The sequence below is a fragment of the Schistocerca gregaria genome, chromosome 2 (assembly GCF_023897955.1).
Source record: "Schistocerca gregaria isolate iqSchGreg1 chromosome 2, iqSchGreg1.2, whole genome shotgun sequence".
NCBI classification, from domain to species: Eukaryota; Metazoa; Arthropoda; class Insecta; order Orthoptera; family Acrididae; genus Schistocerca; species Schistocerca gregaria.
Window position 1 is genome coordinate 855,954,902 of NC_064921.1, and position 21,892 is coordinate 855,976,793.

At 40.4% G+C, this 21,892-nt stretch overlaps 1 protein-coding gene across 5 annotated transcripts in view; it reads left to right on the plus strand.

Moving 5' to 3' along the window:
* LOC126335229 (uncharacterized) overlaps positions 1-21,892 on the plus strand; it is a 205,077-nt gene that overhangs the window by 6,836 nt on the left and 176,349 nt on the right. The window contains exon 1 of one of the 5 annotated variants that reach the window (XM_049998267.1): positions 21,542-21,696. The exons of the other annotated variants lie outside the window; for them this stretch is intronic. The gene's annotated coding sequence lies outside the window, so the exon portion shown is untranslated. Of the gene's footprint in view, positions 1-21,541; positions 21,697-21,892 lie in introns of those variants that run through there. 5 annotated transcript variants of the gene reach the window in all.

Here is a 21,892-nt window from a genome sequence, read left to right on the forward strand (position 1 = left end):
AAGGCTGTGTTTATCGACTTATGGCTGTAGCCATTGGCTAAAAACGTTGTGCGTAACTTTTTAAGCTCAGGTGTGATGTTTTGAGCATCGCTTAGGCGCTGAGCACGGATTGCCAAAGAGCGGGTGACAGAATGGTGGTAGGATTGGGCGTGCATATACCTGTCTGTATGTATAGGCTTGCGATGTACTCTGTGCCCCAGTGAGCCCTCAGTTCTCCTGTACACTTCGACGTCTAGAAATGGGATAGTACCATTCTTTTCTACTTCCGCAGTGGCAGAACATCACCATGACTGCGGAAAAGAAATAAAATTCAGCGAAGCCTGTGTGTTGGCCAAGCAGCCAATTATGACGAAACACAAAATCAGAGAGGCTATAGAAATACTTAAACACCCTAACAACATGAACAGGGAGGATGGACTCAGGCTTGCCCCATCTTGGCTGCCAGCAGTCAGAGCCCAACAGACCGCACTGCCAACACGAGGCACGAGCACCACCGGCGAGTAGCTGCCGCCGCGCGGCCGACGTCCAGCACTTGGTTAACAGGAGCCAACTTCTCATTCGACGGTGGCCACCAATCATGGTACATAACACAAGCGCCAATGGACAACAGAGGTCACGTTCTCCCTCCACCGCAATAACCTATTAAAATAAAGTTCCTCTCCTTCTTCCTTAAGTGACCAATAAACTAACTATCTTTTTAAAATTATGACGTAATGGCATGCGCAGTGAACACTAACAACAAAATATAAAGGACACTGCATAGCTAGAACGTGCCATTAGACCCAAAAGAAGGCCGTTGCAATCGTGGCCGAAACGTTGACTTTTCTATAGCAGCAGTAGCTTTTACATTATGACGCGGTACTAAACCCAGAAAACTTTTATGTAGAATGACCATGATGTTACTCCTATCTAGGTTGTACTTTTCGACTTAAGTACGTATCATTTACATGTCAAAGCATGAACGCTTCGTGCCAGTTTGACACTTGTTACACGCCGTCTTCACGATGCTGCAGTTTCAGTGGCCAGAAGTGTAGCATTCTCACTGTGTTGGTCACGATGCTCTACGCGTGACCGCGACTATTGAGTAATACACAGCCTGACGTCATCTGACATGTCGGTTGCTGGCGCATCAGAGGCAACTAGGAAACCACAGAATGATTATGCAAAAGCGCCTGGCTGCCTCTCCCTCTCGCAGCGGTTCCTTCAGTGCCGATAACACCGCAGTGCTTAACGAAGCCTGTTCGCAGCTTGCGGTGACCACTGGAAGAAGGAATGGAGTTGGTGATTTAGTGTCACGTCGCGTACGATGTCATTTGAGACAAATACGCAGTTTCAGATTACACAAGAATGGAAATCGGCCGTAGTATTTTCTACACGTATACTTCGCAAGCTAAGTTTCCGTGTGTGGCGGAGCGTACTTCTGGTGCACTTCGCCTATTATCTATTCCACTCGCGAAAAGCGCATGGGAAGAACAACTGCCAATAAACCTCCGTGCGGTCTCCGAATTCTCTGATTTTCGAATGCTTATTTCGTTAGACAATTGTGGGAGGAAGCAATATGTTGACCGACTCATCTCGGGATTTAAAAAGTAAATATCCCCGTGATACACAACGCATCTCTTGTAGCATCTGCCGATGAAGTTTGCTGATGATCTCAGAAACGCCAACAGACGATCCAGTGACGAAACGCGCCGCTCTTAGTTGGATCTTCTCTATCCATGCCATTAACTCAATTTGGAAGGATTACTGACTGATGTCAAATACTCAACAGCCATCCGAACAAGTGTTTTGCTCCTCAGTATACAGAAGACGAATAATATACAATATTTAAAAAATAAAAGAGTCATTGCTGCAAAATAATGATAATTTAATAATCCGTTTCACCCTTTTGAGGCATCATCATATTATATACAAAGAAATGGAATAATAAAAATTAATATGGAAAAGGGGGAGGGGGTCCTATCATGCACCTCTACATTGAGTAATTAAGTAATTTACAAATAATCGCAAGGGAAAACTTACTTAGTATGCTGTAAATAAGCGTTTGTCAAAACGTGCGAGATAGGCCTTGAAAATATAAGGCAAATATCGCGGTAATAAGTTTCGAAAGAACAGGCAAAAGGAACAAGAAAAAACAAAGAAGCCCGGTCAGAGATTGCAAATTTTACCTTAAATACACCAACCAGCACCCAGAGACGTAGAAGCACAGAGCTAGGATAACGCTTATAAATCCGTAAATATCTGGCGTCATCTGTTTATACAGCAGTAGTTTCCTTGAGACAAACATGTAACCATATACGTCAAACCAGAGGAAAACTGTACTCCGCGTGACGTTTAGTAACGGAAAAAATGGTTCAAATGCCTCTGAGCACAATGCGACTTAACTTCTGAGGTCACCAGTCGCCTACAATTTAGAACTAATTAAACCTAACTAACCTAAGGACATCACACACATCCATGCCCTAGACAGGATTCGAGCCTGCGACCGTAGCGGTCGCTCGGCTCCAGAGTGTAGCGCCTAGAACCGCACGGCCACTCCGACCGGCAGTAACGGAAACCTCAGCTAGGTGGCGTTAATGCACGTAACATAGAAATTACTGCATTTAAGATATGATGAACAGTTATAATACACAACAACAACAAAAATTACAAACGTATAGAAACGTATTACAAATAATGGCAGAAAAGATGATAAAAGAAAAAGTACTGACGTGCAGCTGGAATGTATGGAAAAAGTGCTGCCCTAGAATTAGCAGCGGACAGCCTACGCACTAATATGTACAACCAGATACGGTGTAATTATCATGATAGGACTATGCTCCCTTTTCCTATTTAATTTTCCTATTTTCCCCTTTCTTTTTAGGTAATCTGGCGATACCCAAAAAAGGGTGAAACGCGTTATTAAATAATCGTTATTCTACAACCAAGGCTGTTTTATTTTTGAAATACTTGGTAACGGTTGCTGTACAGCCAGCCAATGCAGTGAAAAGGTTTTAATATACAAAAGTACGAGAAACAAGAGGAATACGTGCTAATGGAAGGCTAAGAAGGTAGTACTCAGATTAGAAAGACGGGGATATAGCCCCCTCCCCCGCCCCCCCCCCCCACCTCTTCTTCAGTCTATAAACTGAAGAAGCAATTACGGAAATAAGTGAAAGGCTCAAGAGTAGGATTAAATTTACGGGTGAAATGATGTAAATGACAAGATTCACCGATGATATTGCTGTCCTTAGTGAATCCGAGGAAGCACTGCAGGTTTGTTGAACTGAATGAAGTCTACTGGGCACATACACTGAGGATTGAGAGTAAACCGAGGAAATACGGATCTAATGAGGAACAGCAGAAATGACACCAAATTAACATCAAAATTAAAACTAAACTCTGCCTAAACAGGCAATGAAGGCCCAACAGCACCGACCGCCAGCCATGTGATCCCCAGCCCAAAGGCACTGGAGGCGGATATAGAGGGGCACGTGGTCAGCACACCGCTCTCCCGGCCGTATGTCAATTTACGAGATCGGATCTCAATCAAGTAGCTTCTCAGCTACCCCCTCTTGCCAACAGCGCTCGGCAGACCGGATGGTCACCCATCCAAGTGTTAGCCAAACCCAACAGCGCTTAACTTCGGTGACCTGGCGGGAACCTGTGTTACCACTGCGGGAAGGCCGTTGGCTTAACATCAAAATTGGGGACCACAAAATAGACAGAAGGGCTACCTTGGAAGCAAAATAATACATGATGGACAATACAAGAAGAACATAAACAGCAGGCTAGTAAAAGAAACGACGGCGTTGATCAAAAGAAGTCTACAAGGAACTTCTGAGAATGTACATTTGGAGAACGACACTTTATATAAGTGAATCACGGACAATAACCAGAACAGCAGAGAATAGAAGCATTTGAGACGTGGTGCTATAGAAGGTTTTTGAAAATAGGGTAGATTGATAAGGTAAGAAATAAGAACGATCTCTGAGGAATAGTCGAGGTGTGGAACGTGTGACAAACATTGACAAGAAGGGACAAGTTGGTACGACATGTGTTAAAACGTCAAATAATATCTACCACGGTACTTGAGGACGCAATAGAGGGTTAAAATCTTTAGGGGAAGACAGAGATCTAAATATATCCGACGAACAACTCAGGACGTTGAGTCCAAATGCAATTCTGAGACACAGAGGTTGGCACAGGAGAGGAATTTGTGACGATTAGAATACACATTATGCAAAAAAAGAAAAGAGATATTCTTCCAAGGACCACAGTCTGGAATCTGCATTTGCTACAGTTAGTATTTTGTGGTCATTCAACTTTAGGTCGATCCGAACGGTTCGTGCTAGAGATCTTACGGTAGCTACTGTCTACAATACCATCATGCTTCGTGACACCCACGTCAAATCAGAATCTGATTGGACAATTTTGGCTTTGAACTACTCTGTGCAAGTAGTGCTGTTCTGGAATGCTTGTACTGAAACACTGCATAATGCGCACGTAGATCGTAAACAAAAAATTCAACACTATTAAAAACTTACATTCGTGAAGATCTGAGTGTGTGTGAGATTTACGAGATAGATTTCGATTAAAGTAACGCCATTTAACGCTTTACAGAAGTTTACAACAGCCGGGGATGGTGAATCCAAAGGCGAAATACTTCGGCCGAAAGACGCTTCCAGTATTACAAAGCAGAATGAAAACTGCGCTCAGAGAAAAAGAAAACCAAGAGGCTGCCAGTTATCTGCAAGAAACAGAGTCCAAGGTTGGCTTGGAATAGCTGAACCATTACATAGGAATAATGTATAGGAGTTCAAGGAGAACGCGTTGGATAAGTACCATGTCGCAAATAGAGTAAAAATCTTAATTTATAGCATACAAAGTTTGCAAATAGCTAACGAATGTTAAACTCTGCGTTGACATGACCTTCAAAACGAGTTCCCTTTGGCGAATGCGATATTTTGGTGTAAGTGTAACAGATAAATGATTCTCTGTGTGCATGATTCCGGCGCTGAAATAAAATGTTTAGATCACCCCAACAGTAAAACCGCAAAAATTTGCGAGGCTGTCGACAAGAATATTTTTAAATGTGTTATGGCTTTAGTCGCACATCCACTCTTAGTATCGGCCAGGCGAAAAACTAAAGGGTGAGACCAGCTGGTGGAGTGGTTAACACGCTGGACTTTTCTTCCAGAGAAGCTGAATTCAGTTCCTTGTCCGTCAGAATTTAAATCTTGACACCTGATCAAGTTCCTTTCGATAGAATTCCGACTATTTCGTTCTTGTTTCTAACTGGACGTTAAACTCTGAATTTATTTCTTTTTTTCCTTGAATCACTAACCAAGGGTGACAGCCCATTCTAGTACGAGAGCAGGTACCGATGCGAGTCTCAACTTTCTGATAAGTTGGCTTTTCAGAATAGACCATGAATGTTCTTTCGGGTTTACTACTTGTATTCAGTAGTAGCACCTAATTATTTGCAAAAACCGACGTACTGTCCTCGGAGAATATCCGCAACCACTCGCTGTAAAATTGATTTTTTCTGACTGTCTAGATAGTTTTGACATTTTTAGATGACTGGTTTCGTTTCTACAGGAACCATCCTTCGATTTATAGGTAAATATAAAATAAAAATAGACACATACTCTACGATATAAAGCGCTCTGTTATACCGTATTATCAGACATCAAATGTACTAGAACATACATGACACCAAAATATGCATGCAACTTCACAGGATGAAAAAGTAGTTTGCTAGAATCCTCGTTATTCATGTAGCCCGCAAGGTAACTGCCAATACGCGGTTCAAAAATGGTTCAAATGGCTCTGAGCACTATGGGACTTAACTGCTGAGGTCATCAGTCCCCTAGAGCTTAGAACTACTTAAACCTAACTAACCTAAGGACAGCACACACATCCATGCCCGAGGCAGGATTCGAACCTGCAACCGTAGCGGTCGCGCGGTTCCAGACTGTAGGGCCTAGAACCGCTTGGCCACTACGGCCGGCGTCAATACGTGGCATCTGGTACACTGGACAGATGTTAATGAAAAATACATTTTAAATTAATGTTATCTTGTTGCTGCTGAAGTTCTCGGAAGTACTTGATTGAGTCTTATGATCTATCACCTGTAAAAACGTTATGAAAACTTAACAAAAACATGTAATTTGAATGGCAGATGGCTCTAGTCAAACCACAAGTTCTAATCAATTCAAGAAGAATATTCACAACAATAAAAACTTGCTATTAAACTTATTTTCGATGTATTTTTCTTTCGTACGTGACAACGGGGATTCTATGATTTTTTTTTTTTATAAATAATTTTTTCTCCTACCAGTCATGATTTTCTTTTATTTTTATCTTCCACGACGCGTATAGGGAAATGACTCCCATTTTCAAGTGCGTTTTTATCAGTGTACTGTGCCATACACAAAGAAAAACGGGAATCATTTCCCTATACGCATCATGTTAAATACAAATAAAGGAAAATCGTGATTGGTAGCAGAAAATTTATTTATAAGCAAACCCATTGTTTCCACAGTCGGAGGCTTTCACTAACTATCCATAATGGATCAAATCAAGCGTGGATTCTACCAGACCGCTAATTTAGCCTGCGACGTAGCATCTCAAGTGACCTTGTTGCTGTTTGATGGAGGCTGTCCTCCATATATTAACGTTCGAATAGGTGCCTTGTTGTTTCAATGGCTGTCATCGCAAATTGTTCTGCATTAAAAAAAAGAAAAGAAAAAACAGTGAAATCCAAACAAAAAGATAATTCGTACTCATTGTTCCATTATATAATTTCGCACACCGTTTGCAGATCGGTCCTTTGTGTTACATTCTCTTCTAAAGCCGGCTTGTTCCTCTAGGTAATTAAATTTTAAGGTGTTTCTTTCGTGGTTGGCGATGACATTAATGAATATCTGGTAAATTTCTCACAGTGACCAGAGATTTCTTGACAGTCTTGTAAAGCAGAATAATTTGTGTTTTGTTCCAGTATCGATGAATCGCCCTTCTCCTCAGACATTGTGTGTTCAGGTTTGGATGTTTGTATTATTTGTCTTCCACCTTCATCAATTTCTAAGGAAACTTCATTGTTTCCGTTCGCCTTCAGTTTCCCTACGCTCAGTTGGCTTTATGCATCTCATTAGACAGTGCAACGTAATGCAACTTTTTACTTTGTTAATTCTCTGTGTTTGTTGTTCATCTCTTCAACTACGCGAAGAAATCTCCGAACGCTTGTACGTAATTCTCACTGCCTTTACTTCCATATCGTATGGTATCTTAGCCGATGTAACAGGGTCGCTTCGAGTTCTGTTAAATCGCGAAGAGGTTGGGCGTGGGCCATCGTCGAATGACGACTGTTAAGTTTGCTGCACATTCATTTCAACCGTTCATTACACGCTGTGCGAAACGTGAAACTGCTAAAAATTCCCTTCTGAATATTCGGAAGTTCCTGACGGCACTGCAGCACTCCATCGCTACCGAAAGCCAACAGCAGAAGTTCAACTTCCTAACGACGCCTATGCATACAAGGATATAGTACTGCAGTCAACACAAACTGCACGAGTACCACACTCCTGCTGGGTTCGTAGTATTACATTTGCTTCTTTTAACTTCGCGTTTCTAATGTTAAATATTATTGTCGCATTTTACCGGCTTACAGAACTGTTCAGTCGCTTGTAAACCGCTGTACGTCTGTGTCTCTCTGAGGCTGCTTACTCCACCAATACGTTCTGACCACTCCCTGCTTTCATATAGCATAGTTTAAACGGAACACTGAACCACGTTGACGTCAGACATCGTTTCTGTCCACACTGCTGCTAACTTTTGCCTTTTTGTCCTTCTGCCTACATCTCACTACCGCCACTTTCTTTCTGAAAACGTCTTACGTTTACGAATTGGTTTTCTCCATTCTGATTGGTGAATTTTTTTTCTTTTTTCTTTGCTAATCAATGCAAATTGTGTACTGCTTCTTCTTGAATTACCACTACTTTTCCTGTGCTTTAACATTTTTCTGAGTCGAACCTTAACTCTCCAACATTATCGCAGTTAATATTTTACGTGCATCAAAAAGCACAAACATAGGTTTTATCTCTTGTCTTTTTTCGTCAATGTTGCTACGAAGACACTTTTATTAGGGATCATTGTTAATACCTAATGGTTCATAATCTTCACACAATAATTGTGTTCACTGTATATCACGTCTGCAGCTGTTGAAGTCTCCGCAGATGATTCGCAAATCACACGCATTTTACTGTTCTTTTTATTTTAATATCTGCTTCATGAGGAGCATGATGTGATTCCCTTCGTCATCAGGCTCTATTATACGTAGGAAAACATTCGGAGCAAATTTTTATTGCGTATAAACTCGACCATGCTTTGCTGTGACTCAGTCTACCTAAATAGAAATGAAAGAAAATAGAAAGCGCGCGTTTCCGATGTATATGGGAGTTGGATATACGTCCTGATCTCTTTCTCTCTCCTCTCTCCGTCCATCACCCCTCCTCCTTTCCTTGTTGACCGTCTTCTCTTGCTCCTACCTCCCCTCTCTCTCTCTCTCTCTCAGACCGTCACTTCCTCCCCCATTTCTCTGCCCATTTCCTCCCACCGGTCTGTCCATTTCTTCTCCCCCTCTCCCTGACCTATACATATATAAAGTATGTAATGTAGTTGTTTATTAGTAGTGTGTAAAATTTAAAGTAACTCGTACATTTTGAGATTTTTGGTAATAACGTTTTCCATTTATATACGTCCATATATTGAAGAATTAGGTACCTGAAAACATGCCCACATTAGAATTCAACGTTTCGTCAAAATTTCAAAGCAATCGGCGAAAGTCATCAGAAGATCAAAACCAACTGAAAAACGATTTAGGAAGGATATCAGAATGGTACGAAAATTGGCAATTGACCCTAAATAATGAAAAGTGTGAGTTCATCCACACAAATCATCATCATCATTTAACAGTCCCAGTTTCTCAGGTACTGGTAATGAGCCTCTTCCACTTCGTCCTGTCCAAATACACCTGTTCACGGAGCACATCAACCACTGTCCGTCCTCTTGTCACTAGATCAGCCAAAATCAAGTCCATCCATCGGGTTCGAGGTCTTCCTTGAGGTCTTTTCCCATCCACCTGCCTTTTCAAATTTATTTTGGCTGTTCTAGTTGGCTCCATTCTCATCACATGCCCGTGATGTAACTCATCTACTAAAGAGAATGCGTACACTACATTTGTCCGTTCTCTTTTGGAGTATTGCTGCGCAGTCTGAGATCCTTACCAAATAGGATTAACGGAGTATGCCGAGAAAGTTCAAAGAAGAACAGCATGTTTTGTATTATGGCGAAACAGGGGGTAGTAGTAGTAGAGAGGTTTTGGGCGCACGACAGCAAGGTCTAGAGTCTGTCACATACATGATGCAGGATTCGGGATGGACACCATTAAAAAGAAGTCGTTTTCCGTTGCGGTGGAATCTGTTGACGAAATTTCAATAATCAGATTTCTCCATAGAATGCAAAATGTTTTGTTACCGCCGACCTACATAGAGAGAAATGATCATCATAATAAAATCAGGGAAATCAGAGCTCGCACGGAAAGATATAGGTATTCGTTTTTCCCGCGCGCTGTACGAGAGTGAAATAATGGAGAATTATTGTGAAGGTGATTCGATGAATCCCTCTGCCACGCACTTTAATGTGATTTGCAGAGTATCAATGTAGATGTAGATGTAGGAGATTTTTCGGAAATTTGAGACGTTGAAGAAACGAACATCTACATTTGTACATATACAGAAACTGTAAATGTTACTAATCGCAAATTTCCGAAAGTTTTTGACCGAACGCTTTGTAATTTTGAAACAACGTTGCACTGTAATACGCTATCGTTTCATATACCTATTTTTTAATATATGTAACAATTTTTTGTAAATTTAATATTAGGAAAACGTTGTTACAAAAAATCTCAAAAAGTTCCGCTCAGACACGCGTACGTATTAAAGAAATAGGCCTGGTACCTAAAAACACGCCTGAAAGAGACTGAAACGTTGTGTCAAATTTTCAAAACAAGTGGTCAAGAACTTTCGGAGACAAACTATTTTGAACAAACGAACATTTACATTTTTATTTATATAGATTTTGTGAAGGCTGTCGTATTGTCTTTTGAAGGTACAGCAACTTTTAATGGCTTATGAGTGATTATCAGTTTCAGTCAGAGCGATATGTCTTCTAGTGCTTATTATGTCGTTAAATATTTATCCTTTACCTCTTCCTCATCGGACTTGCCACGTCTTGTGTGCAGACCAGCGCCGCGCCGTCTGTGTCTGCCACCGCCGTGCAGCAGCGCTAGGCGGCCGCTGCTGGACTACCCGTTAATCTCTGTATTTTGCGGTCCCTGTTAGTAAATATCGTTAAACCAAATGCCGTACTGGACTAATCTGGAACCGCTCAATAGAATGAGCACATAAAAGTCCACTTTAATACAGTTTTATTTTTAGTGAGAAGAAAAATATGTTTTCCGTTGACTCTGGGCCTCTGCATCTGCACAATGCAAAAATGGAATTGCAAACATCTGTCAAAATATTTTACGAAATATTTTATGTTCGAGCGAATATTAACTTACTTTCGCGGTCACTCGCCACCAAGCACACCGACGACTAACATCAAACTTTAGCCTGTACTTTTTCTTTGGAACTAAAAATATTCAAAAATAATTTATCAGGAAACTTAAGAAAACAAATTTATTAAACCCTAGAATACTAAACTAGGGGGAAAATCTTGCACTGTTACAAAATCATCGTAAATTTTACTGCAAGTACTCTATATTTTATTCAAAGGAAGTCATAATTTATAGTTTATGCACTTGTCAATGACAATACCACATTTTGTATACGACATACAAAATAAATACAAAAGTCCTGTTTTACATCCCGTACTGACAATACCAGATGGGAACGAACTGCGAATGGGTACCAACAGCTATCGTAAATTCTATGGTTCAAATGACTCTGAGCAGTATGGGACTTAACTTCTGAGGTCATCAGTCCCCTAAAACTTAGAACTACTTGAACGTAATTTAGCTACACACACTTTATTCGGCATGTAAACGTCACTATCTATATTTGGATTTAGGTTATATGTTCGACATGCCTTCCGTCATTGAAGATGATGTGGCGCAGACGAATACCGAAATTCTATATGACCCGCTGAAGTGTCGCAACATCGATACTGACGATGACCTCCAGAATAGCTGTTTTCAGCTCAGCAATGGTTTTGGGTTTTTTGCTGTACTCTTGTGTTTAATATAGCCCCACAAAAAGGTGTCCCATGTGTTCAGATCCGGAGAATATGGAGGCCAATCGCGGCCCATGCAAGTGGTTTCTGCGTACCCCAGAGCCACAATGCGGTCCCCATAGTGCTTCTCCAGGACATCAAACACTCTCCTGCTTTGATGGGATCGAGATCCGTCTTACATGAACCACATCTTGTCGAAATCAAGGTCTTTTTGAATAACGGGGATGAAAGCATCTTCCAAAACCTTCACTTACCGTCTGATAGTCACCGTGCCATCAGGAATATGACACCGATTATTCCGCGAGCGGACTTTGCACCCCAAACAGTCACCCGTTGAGGGTGAAGAAACATCTCGATGGCGAAATGCGGCTTCTTAGTCCCAAAATGCGCTGTACTGTGACATTTTCACGTGCAAATGACAGTCAACAACAAGGCGCATGCGCATCGTATTTCCCATCATGCCCCGTGCAGTTTGAAAGTCCTAACACAAACCTTTCAGAAGTTGCGACGATTTTACAGGGTATTTCAAAATAAATATACGGGTTTTAAGGCTTTGTAGAACGTATTACATTCACCATACAATTATAAATAATACACCAAATGAAAGAGAAACACGAACAGTTTTTTCTTAACATTATTTAGTGTTTACACCGATCACACATCGAGTCGATAGGCGAGTTGTTCCGAAAGCCTTATCAGTGTGTCAGGAGTAACTGTTCCAATAACACTCTTTCTAAAGTCGGATAGATCAGCTGGTATCGGAGGCACATACACACATGACCGCGTCAGATCCTGTGTGAACGCGGAGGTCTTGCACGAAATGCTGTGTCAGAGCAGCCCCTTGCGCCCAATCCACCGACGGATACAACGTCGTTTAACCAGTCGCGTACTGAGTTATGCCTGGGAGGCGGCGCACCATCTTGCTCCCAAATATAGATGTGTTGTTCAGCTTCTTCCCATTGAGGCACGGGCCATACCTGTAGCATATCAAGATAAGAAACATCAGTTACAGCTGATTCACCGAAACAGAAAGGCGGGGATATTTCTTGGGGCTAAGCATGAAAGTTTCGCACTGGTTCGACACGTTTTTTTAAGTCACTCTTTGTCATTCCATATTTTCCCCATTGCCCACAGGTATGAAAACAAAACAGTTTTGGACCGGCGTGACTGCTACGGTCGCAGGTTCGAGTCCTGCCTCGGGCGTGGATGTGTTTGATGTCCTTGGGTTAGTTAGGTTTAAGTAGTTCTAAGTTCTAGGGGACTGATGATCTCCGCAGTTAAGTCCCATAGTGCTCAGAGCCATTTGATTTGAGCCATAACAGTTTGAGTTACTCTTTCATTTGGTGTATTGTAAGTTGAACGTAACAAATGCTACAACGACTTAAAACCGGTATGTTCATTTTGAAACATCCTGTGTTTTATATAGTTCAACAATTGTTACCCAGTTTGTTTATTTAGAATTCTATTCCGCGGTTACCTGATATTATATTAGTTGTTTTTGACTTGGTCTGTGCGGGTTCACCTGTTTCGACCCATGCTAACACAGAGCCGATTTATGGCTTTTAAAATGGCGGAGAAGGAAAATTTTAAGGCCGGTGTGTGTTCATCTGATTCGATGGATGCTTCAGCCTAGCGCAGAGCCGTTATACGGGTTTTTCAAATATTGTAAAAGGAAAATTTTACGAAAGCGATCCGAAAAGTATGGTCACCAATTTATTAAAAAATGTACAGAAACCTTTATTTATAATAAATTGTACGTCGTTTTGAAGCTTGACCATTTATCGATTTTTCCACAAATGTTCAAATCTGTGTGAATTCGTAAGGGACCAACTTGCTGAGGTCATCCGTCCCAGGACTTACACACTACTTAAACTAACTTTAACTTATGGTAAGAACAGCGCTTTGGAGACCCTACTTTCAGGATTACCATCGTTAAAGCCAGTGATAATTCGTTATTCACTTTTAGCACCATGCGAGCTACGACCGTACCCTAATTATTGATTATTTATTATCCTTATAGATAATCTGTAAATCTCCCACAAAGGCGAAACACGTAGTTAATAAAAGAATAAATTACAACCAAGATTGTTTTTAATTCAAAATAACGCAGAATAAATTACAACCAAGATTGTTTTTAATTCAAAAGAGCGCAGATTAGTTTTAATAACACAGTTCGCGTTTGTACTACACGTGACGGGTTACGCATTGTAACGGAATTTTAATGGTATGTACCATTTCACCTCCTTTTCTTTTTATACAGTAGGGGAAAGTATCGCGCCTTGGAACGTTTTTCAGACTTTCGCCTAGGCCAGCTCTGCAATAGTAGTTTAGTATATTTTTTTATTCCATGTTTAAATGATTGCATTCACTTTGTACGTGCTGCAGCGTTTTTTCAGGAGTTTCAAAAACTTCTCTGGAAAATTAAGGTTTTTCCAAATAAGAAGCATGTTGCAATGTCCAACACGTTCATGTATGTAGGTGCAAATATACTATTGAAATTTAAAAGCATTATAATCGAGAAAATCTTCTCATAGCTGTATTCAGTCGTTTATCCGTTTCATTTTTACTCTACAACGAACCAACAATCAGAGTGAAATCAAATAAAGCAGACATATTATCAAAAGCCAGTTACCAGTTTAATTATTACTGCAGTCGAAGCTATTGGAAACTAACACATAATTCCATTAAAACCGAGACATTACAAATCAGTCGCAAATAAACTGTTTATTGCGGATCTATCCGTATTACAATCAATGAAATACTGATATGATTGGTCTAGTAGGGGCTACTTGTATAGGCAAGCGATAATGATGTTTTGTTTTATATCTAACCGCACTGATGATACCCACACACTGGTTAAAATGTGAATAGGTTATTAGTGATTGATTGCTATACATTTGTCAATTTTAATAAACATAGTCGTTGAGCACACCGGTTCCATATGAAATCGAACCTGACAAATTACCGTTTTCAAGACGGGTGAAATTTTTAAGACATTAACGAATCTCAGTTAACTTGCGAACATCTCGTCTTCCGTGGTATAACACCTTCTTCTCTTTCAAGGTACAAGAGATGCACTCCTTGCGAAGTATGATTACTCCGTTCATACGTTTTACAACTAGTTTTAGAAAAACGTAGAAGTCTACTTGCCGTAAAAATGTATGACTGAAGAATTAATTGTATATTGGAAATAACTTTAATATATTATACAGCACTTAAATGTGTAGAACTCGAAATGTACACAAGATCTGAACAAAACGCAACGTCATCTCTAAAAACTGTAGAAAATGGCAGACGTGGCTTATGGCGATCTCTAATCTAAGTCATTACACTCAAGACCAAAAAATATCATGTGCTCCTAGGTACACTATCCTCTAAATATTGTAAGTAGGTTGAGCTTTAGACATGTAATATTTTTTCCGTCTATTTCGATCTGAAGGTGACTGCTCGATCAATCGAAACTGGCATTTATTTTATAAATGTGCGACCAAGAGAAATTTTGTGTATTAAAATAAGTTTATGTAAATGCTGAAGTAAAAACAGAGAGGGGGTTGTCAATGTTTTAAAATCCAAAAACGACCTTTAAAATGTGGTGTTTCGGGACAATGGAATGTCAGATGGATTGACCGAGTACGTTATGAAGATGTCCTACAATGAGTCGATGAGAAAAATGTCTAATAAGGTGAACGAATCAAAGAAAAAAATGGTTCAAATGGCTCTGAGCACTATGGGACTTAACATCTTAGGTCATCAGTCCCCTAGAACTTAGAACTACGTAAACCTAACTAACCTAAGGACATCACAGAACACCCAGCCATCACGAGGCAGAGAAAAACATTGACCTCGCCGGGAATCGAACCCGAGAACCCGGGCGTGGGAAGCGAGAACGCTACCGAAACGAATCAAAGAGTAGGAATGGTTGAGCAAATGTTACGGAATGTGTGTAGTGAAAGGAATCGAGAAGAGTATCAAACCGGCCATTGGGTTCACGACCGAAACAAACAGCTCTTCAGACCATGCACGGATGCTGCTATAATATATTCTGGAAAGAAGAAAGACAGTGAGTGATTTAATAATATTTTCAAGTAGTGAACTCTTGTACTGGTAAAGTGTGGAGTTGAGTTAGGTCATGGTAGAATATTTACGTGGACAAACAGCACAGCTCTGACAACATTTCCACCAGTAGCTGTGTTGTCGTTGTTCGTTGCGTAGAGACGATGGAGAAGGACTATAGTGCGTCAGTACTGTTTTTGCGGTAGCGTTGCTTAGTACGGTTATGGCGGTGATACACTCGACTTCCGTTTGAATTACTTAACATACTCGCGATTTTTTGCTGCTGTTGTGACAGTAACGTAATTTACAGAAACTGGAGTACCAGCTATCCTGTGCAAATTCCTCATTTCTGTGTACATAATTATCAGTGGCCAACGAATAAGAGAACCAGAAATGTGCAAGTAATTGTCCCCCCCCCCCCCCCCGTGTTTCCCTCAAACTCATTCTCCATCACACTACTATGCACTTATTATCAGATCATTTTTGTTTCTCCCCTCCCCCTCCCACCTACTCACAACACAAAATTTAAACTCCATTACCACTTTTTCACTTCTCTTGCAGAGTACATAAATACACAGTAACATGATTAAATAGAATAACAAATATAATGAACTACAGAGAGCAAATATATATATATATATATATATATATATATATATATATATATATATATATGACAATGTTAGCAACGCTAAAAAACGTGATACGCACTTAGAAATATACAGATAAACAGTGAACAGTGATGTACGAAATTATGCTGTGTTAAGCATCAAAAACGCATAGTTCTGCAAAGCAGAGTAAAATTAGACCACAATTACCGGTGCTTAACGAAGAAAGGAACCAAAAACGTGCTAGCAGACGGCATTTGCTTATGTAGGCGAAACACCAAGCAGAAATGGCCGTCAGTAAAAACCAACAATTTGTTAACTACCAGTTTTTCAATTTAGAAAACAAATCAAATTGTGACTATCTTTAATTACAGACCACTGATGATGCTTTACATCAATAAAGCGCAACAGGTCTGGTGAGAAAAAGGCAGTTTTTCTTAGAGCTGTATAGACGGACCAAAAAATACCCTCAGATATTATATGCAAGTCTCTTCATCTCTAAACACCGAATCATCCCACATCCGTTAGAACCTGATTACCACACTTAAGGCTTGCTCTCCCTAAGCAATTTTTATACTCTATATTTTTCACAATTATCACACGAATGAGTCCTTAATGCTTCAAGATATGTACTATTAACCGAACTATTACTTACTCGAGTTGCGCCACAAATTTCTTTTCTCCCTTATTTGATTCAGTGCATCATCATCAGGTATTCGATCCACTCACGAAATCCTCAACATTCTTCTGTAACAACATATTTCAAAAATCTGTATTCTCTGCTTTCCTGGAGAGTTTATCGTCCACATTTCGGTCCGTGAAGGGCGACATTCCAGACAAATACCTGCGCAGAAGACTTCGTAACACATAAACTTTCATTCGTTGGTAACCTATTTCTCTTTCTCAGAACAGCTATTCTAGCTATTGCCAGTGTACTTTCCATCGGGATTTATTTTACAGCACAGAGAGCAAAAATCATCTACTATCTCCTTTGTCTCATTTCCTAATCTAAATCCCTTAGAATCGTCCGATTTGATTCGAGTTCATTCCATTTAACTTGTTTTAGTTTTATTGACATTCGCCTTATAAGCTCTTTTTCAGACACTACCCATTCCGTTAAACTGGTGTCCCAGGTGCTTTGCTTCCTCTGACTGAATTAAAATATTATCCATGACCGCTTCGAGAACATTTTAGCACAGAAGCGACATATTCTATGCCTCCTCCCCCCCCCCCCCGCCTCCCATCCCACCTCCCTCTCTCGTCCTCAGAAATTTGGCTCCACTGAACCACCCCCTTCCTCAGACATTAGTGCTTTTCCTTGGCCTCTCTGTAAGACCTTTAAAATACACGTAAACCTGTTGTTAGTACAAACTTTTTCTTTTAAAATACTCCTCTATAATACAATCAAATTTCTGAACGTTATTGATTTGCTTAATATTAAAAGAAGAGATGACTCATTTCGATTTAAAGCAGTTGCCGATATCTTTGAAATCTTTTAGTGAAAGAACTACACCTACACCTATTGCATTTTTCTTGCTTCAATCGGATATCTATTAAACAGAGTGGAAAGGAAGAAATACATAATTTCTGCTATTTTTATTTTAACCTTACATCCTTTTAATTCAGTAATTTACAAATTATTTCGCTTACCGTCGGAAAACATGAGACAGAAATACGGAAAAAGAAATCTAACTTAATATTGAGTGTTAAACGTAAGACACTGACGAAATGCATAAGTAGTGTTTAACATGTGAAGAAAACTTACTAGTAAGTAGTTAAATTTTAGAAAATTCAGCATGAAATTATTTCAAAACTACTAAATATGGTCAAATTTTTTATGTATGAAAACTGAGGAGGAAAACACAAATATGGATGTGATATGAAACAGAAATATTTTATTAATGAAGTCATGTATAATTCTTCGAGTTATGTAGTATACGTACTGACAATTTTCCCCTTGGTTAAAAATCTTTCAGAGCACAGTCTAAGTCTCACGATTTGAAGGTATGGTTTCAGTGGCTAAAGCTGACATTCCACATAAGAGTTCTTGAAAAAGTGTTGAACTAGGGTATGAAATTTAAACTTCAGTTTTGAAAACCTCCTTCCACCCAGACCCACGCGTCATGGATCCATTTTAAGAAATAGAAAAGATCCAAAGAAGAGCAGCACGTTGAGTTACAGAATCGTTTAGTAAGCTCGATAGCTTCGCGGAAATGATCAGCCAATTCCATCGGCAGACGCTGCAAGAGACTCGTTGTGCACCACGGTGTGGTCTACTGTTACAACATTGCAAAACTCGGAGAACGTACATTCCTAACAGAATCAACCAATGTATTGTTTCCTCCTACGTATATATATCTTCCGAAAAGACAATAGAGATGAAATAAGAGAAATTCTAGCCCACCCTGAGGCTTAGTATCAATCGTTCATCTCGCGAATCATACACAATGGGAAAAGTGATAACTGACAATTGTATACAAAGTACCCTCCACCAAACACCGCAAGTAGCTTGCGGAGTGTATATATATATGTAGATGTAATCAGATATGGACATAGTGAAAAAGTGCACATCTCAAATACATTTTTACTCACTAGGACAATATTTGATACCGAAACCAGGGGCTGGTCGTAAACACACATTCGCATTTTTTACTGGAACGTTTTCTCTTCTGCTATCGTATACTTTCTGCCGTGTCAATTTCCGCTACTAATGGAAGACCGAGAATACAAATTCTGCACCTGGGCGCACCTTTCAGCTTGGCGCCTGTGTCGCTTGCAACTTAAGCCGTCCCTAATGTCGTCGGCAAACCTCAAAGCTTCCATTTCTCCTGCCCGAAATTTAATTCCCTATTCATCTCCTTGGTTTTCTTTATCGCATGCCAAATATACATACTGAACAATAGCGAAGATTAGCTGCACCACTTTTCTCACTTCTTTCTCAGCTGTCTTCGTATATATCCTTAGCATAGTGATGGAACAACCGGCTGTTTTTAACACCGATTGGCCAGTCGATTGTCTTTCCGTTCCGTCGGTTTTTTCAGTCGAATGAATTAGCCGAATGATACCAGTCTGCGACTAAGTCAGCTACAGTATATGAATGTTCTTATTCACTCAGCGGGCTTTAGTGGTTTCATTCAGTGCGAGACAACTGACTGAAACAAGTGTTCGTTGGTTTGCGGCCGTTATATGCATGTGTTCACTTAATTACCGTGTTTTGAGTGGTTTCACTCAATGCGGGACAACCAACAGAAATTTTCTGTCGATTTGCCGATGTTGTATGAATGTTTTCTCTCAGCCTCCAGATTTGAGTGATTTTATTTATACACTTTTTCAGCTTATTCGGTTATAAATGAACGATTACTAGGACTGAAAACTTTTTAGAGACAAACCAAATATTTTATTCAAAGGACATGTGAATAAAATTTGTATTAACAATCAAATTTTAACACTATTTATTATGTCGGTTACTTGTCTGTATTTTCGGTAAAATTTTGCGCTTGATTTTAAATTAATTTCCAGGTAAGCTAGAGAGTTGAAACTTTCAACATAACTCAGAAAAGAACAACATTGCAACATTAACGCTCTTTCGACACTGATGTGTGGAGGAGGGTACTTCGTTTTTCTGTCTGTCTGTCTGTCCGGTACCAAATTTGCAACTGATTTTAAGCTCACTTTCCGATAAGCTAAAGGCGTGGAACTTTCTACGTTGCTCGGAACTGTACGACAATGTAATATTAACTCGCTTTCTTTTCTGGTGTGTGGCGGACTGTATTGGTGTAGCATTGCTATTTCCCTGTTTTTCCGTTCTAGTAGCAAATGTTTCGCATTTAAGAACGATTGGTACTAAGCTTCCGTGTGAGCTCGACCCTCTCCAAATTTTGAAATCGGGTACCTTTTGCGGGATTTACGTAGAAGTGAGCAGCATATTGGTTGATTCAGTAGAAGAGGAACAGAAATAAACCTGAAATGCACCACATGTTTCTCCTGTAATCTCATCAAAGTATTAGAAATAAGAAATTTAACACACACAAGACTAAAAGGCAGAAAATAACTATTTAATTAAAAAACTTTCTTGACTTGAAAAAAAAAAAAGGAATGAATAATTCATTCAATGTGCAAAGCTACAACGGTGTCGAATGCTTTCATTCGATTGCTTCCACAGACTGCGTTCACTCGAAAAAAGTAAATGAGTAATGTTGTTGTTGTTGTGATCTTCAGTCCTAAGACTGATTTGATTGAGCTCTCCATGCTACTCTATCCTGTGCAAGCTTCTTCATCTCCCAGTACCTACTGCAACCTACATCCTTCTGAATCTGTTTAGTGTATTCATCTCTTGGTCTCCCTCTACGATTTTTACCCTCCACGCTGCCCTCCAAAACTAAATTGGTGATCCCTCGATGTCTCAGAACATCTCCTATCAACCGATCCCTTCTTCAAGTCAAGTTGTGCCACAAGCCCCACTTCTCCTCAATCCTATTCAATACCTCCTCATTAGTTATGTGATCTACCCATCTAATCTTCAGCATTCTTCTGTAGCACCACTTTTCGAAAGCTTCTATTCTCTTCTTGTCCAAACTATTTATCGTTCATGTTTTATTTCCACACATGGCTACACTCCATACAAATACTTTCAGATATGACTTCCTGACATTTAAATCTATACTTGATGTTAACAAATTTTTCTTCTTCAGAAACGTTTTCCTTGGCATTGCCAGTCTACATTTTATATCCTCTCTACTTCCACCATCATCAGTTATTTTGCTCCCCAAATAGCAAAACTCCTTAATTGCTTTAAGTGTCTCATTTCCTAATGTAATTCCCTCAGCATCATCCGACTTAATTCCACTACATTCCATTATCCTCGTTTTGCTTTTGTTGATGTTCATCTTATATCCTCCTTTTAAGACACTGTCCATTCCGTTCAACTGCTGTTCCAAGTCCTTTGCTGTCTCTGACAGGATTACAATGCCATCGGCGAACCTTGAAGTTTTTATTTCTTCTCCATGGATTTTAATACCTACTCCGAACTTTTCTTTTGTTTCCTTTATTGCTTGCTCAATATACAGATTGAATAACATCGGGGACAGGCTACAATCCTGTCTCACTCCCTTCCCAACCACTGCTTCCCTTTCATACCGCTCGACTCTTATAACTGCCATATGATTTCTTCAAATAGTTCAAATGGCTCTGAGCACTATGGGACTTAACATCTGAGGTCATCAGACCCCTAGAACTCAGAACTACTTAAACCTAACTAACCTTAGGACAACACACACATCCATGCCCGAGGCAAGATTCGAACCTGCGACCGTAGCGGTCGCGCGGTTCCAGACTGAAGCGCCTAGAACCGCTCGAACACATCGGCCGGCTCGATTGTTTACATTCGGTTGTTCCCGTCACTACGCTTAGCTGCTCGATATTCGACTGAAGCAGTCGAGGTACTCGGCCGGCCCGGATAAAATTCCCCAAGGGACGAATATGCTCCCAGGGACCCGGGTCCGGTGCTCAAGACTGGCTGCGACACTTGTGGAGGAGGGGATAAGGGCCCGCGGCCATTTTAACGCTGCGATAGCGTACAGATAAACCGACGAGTCGACGACGGCGCCTGCCTCGCCGAGTTCCGACATAAACACTGGCCGGGCCGTCTGCCAACTCGTTACTGACGACCGAGAGACTTCCGCGTTCCGAAACGCAGATAGCCCACCCAGCGGCGGACTGAGGACTCATCGCTGCGGAGAGTCGGCTCACCGCAACCCCGCAGGTAGTACCTGCACTTTAGTACTGCTTATAGGCCACCTAATGTGGACGCGCGCTGCTTCTACATAAGGTTTTCTGAATAAGGTTTCATTCAAATAATGACATGCACCACGATGAATATTTGTCTGTGCGATATAATATATTATTTACCTTGATAGCAAATTTGTATAGGCCTGATCGGGCAATCTCCTTTGGACCAT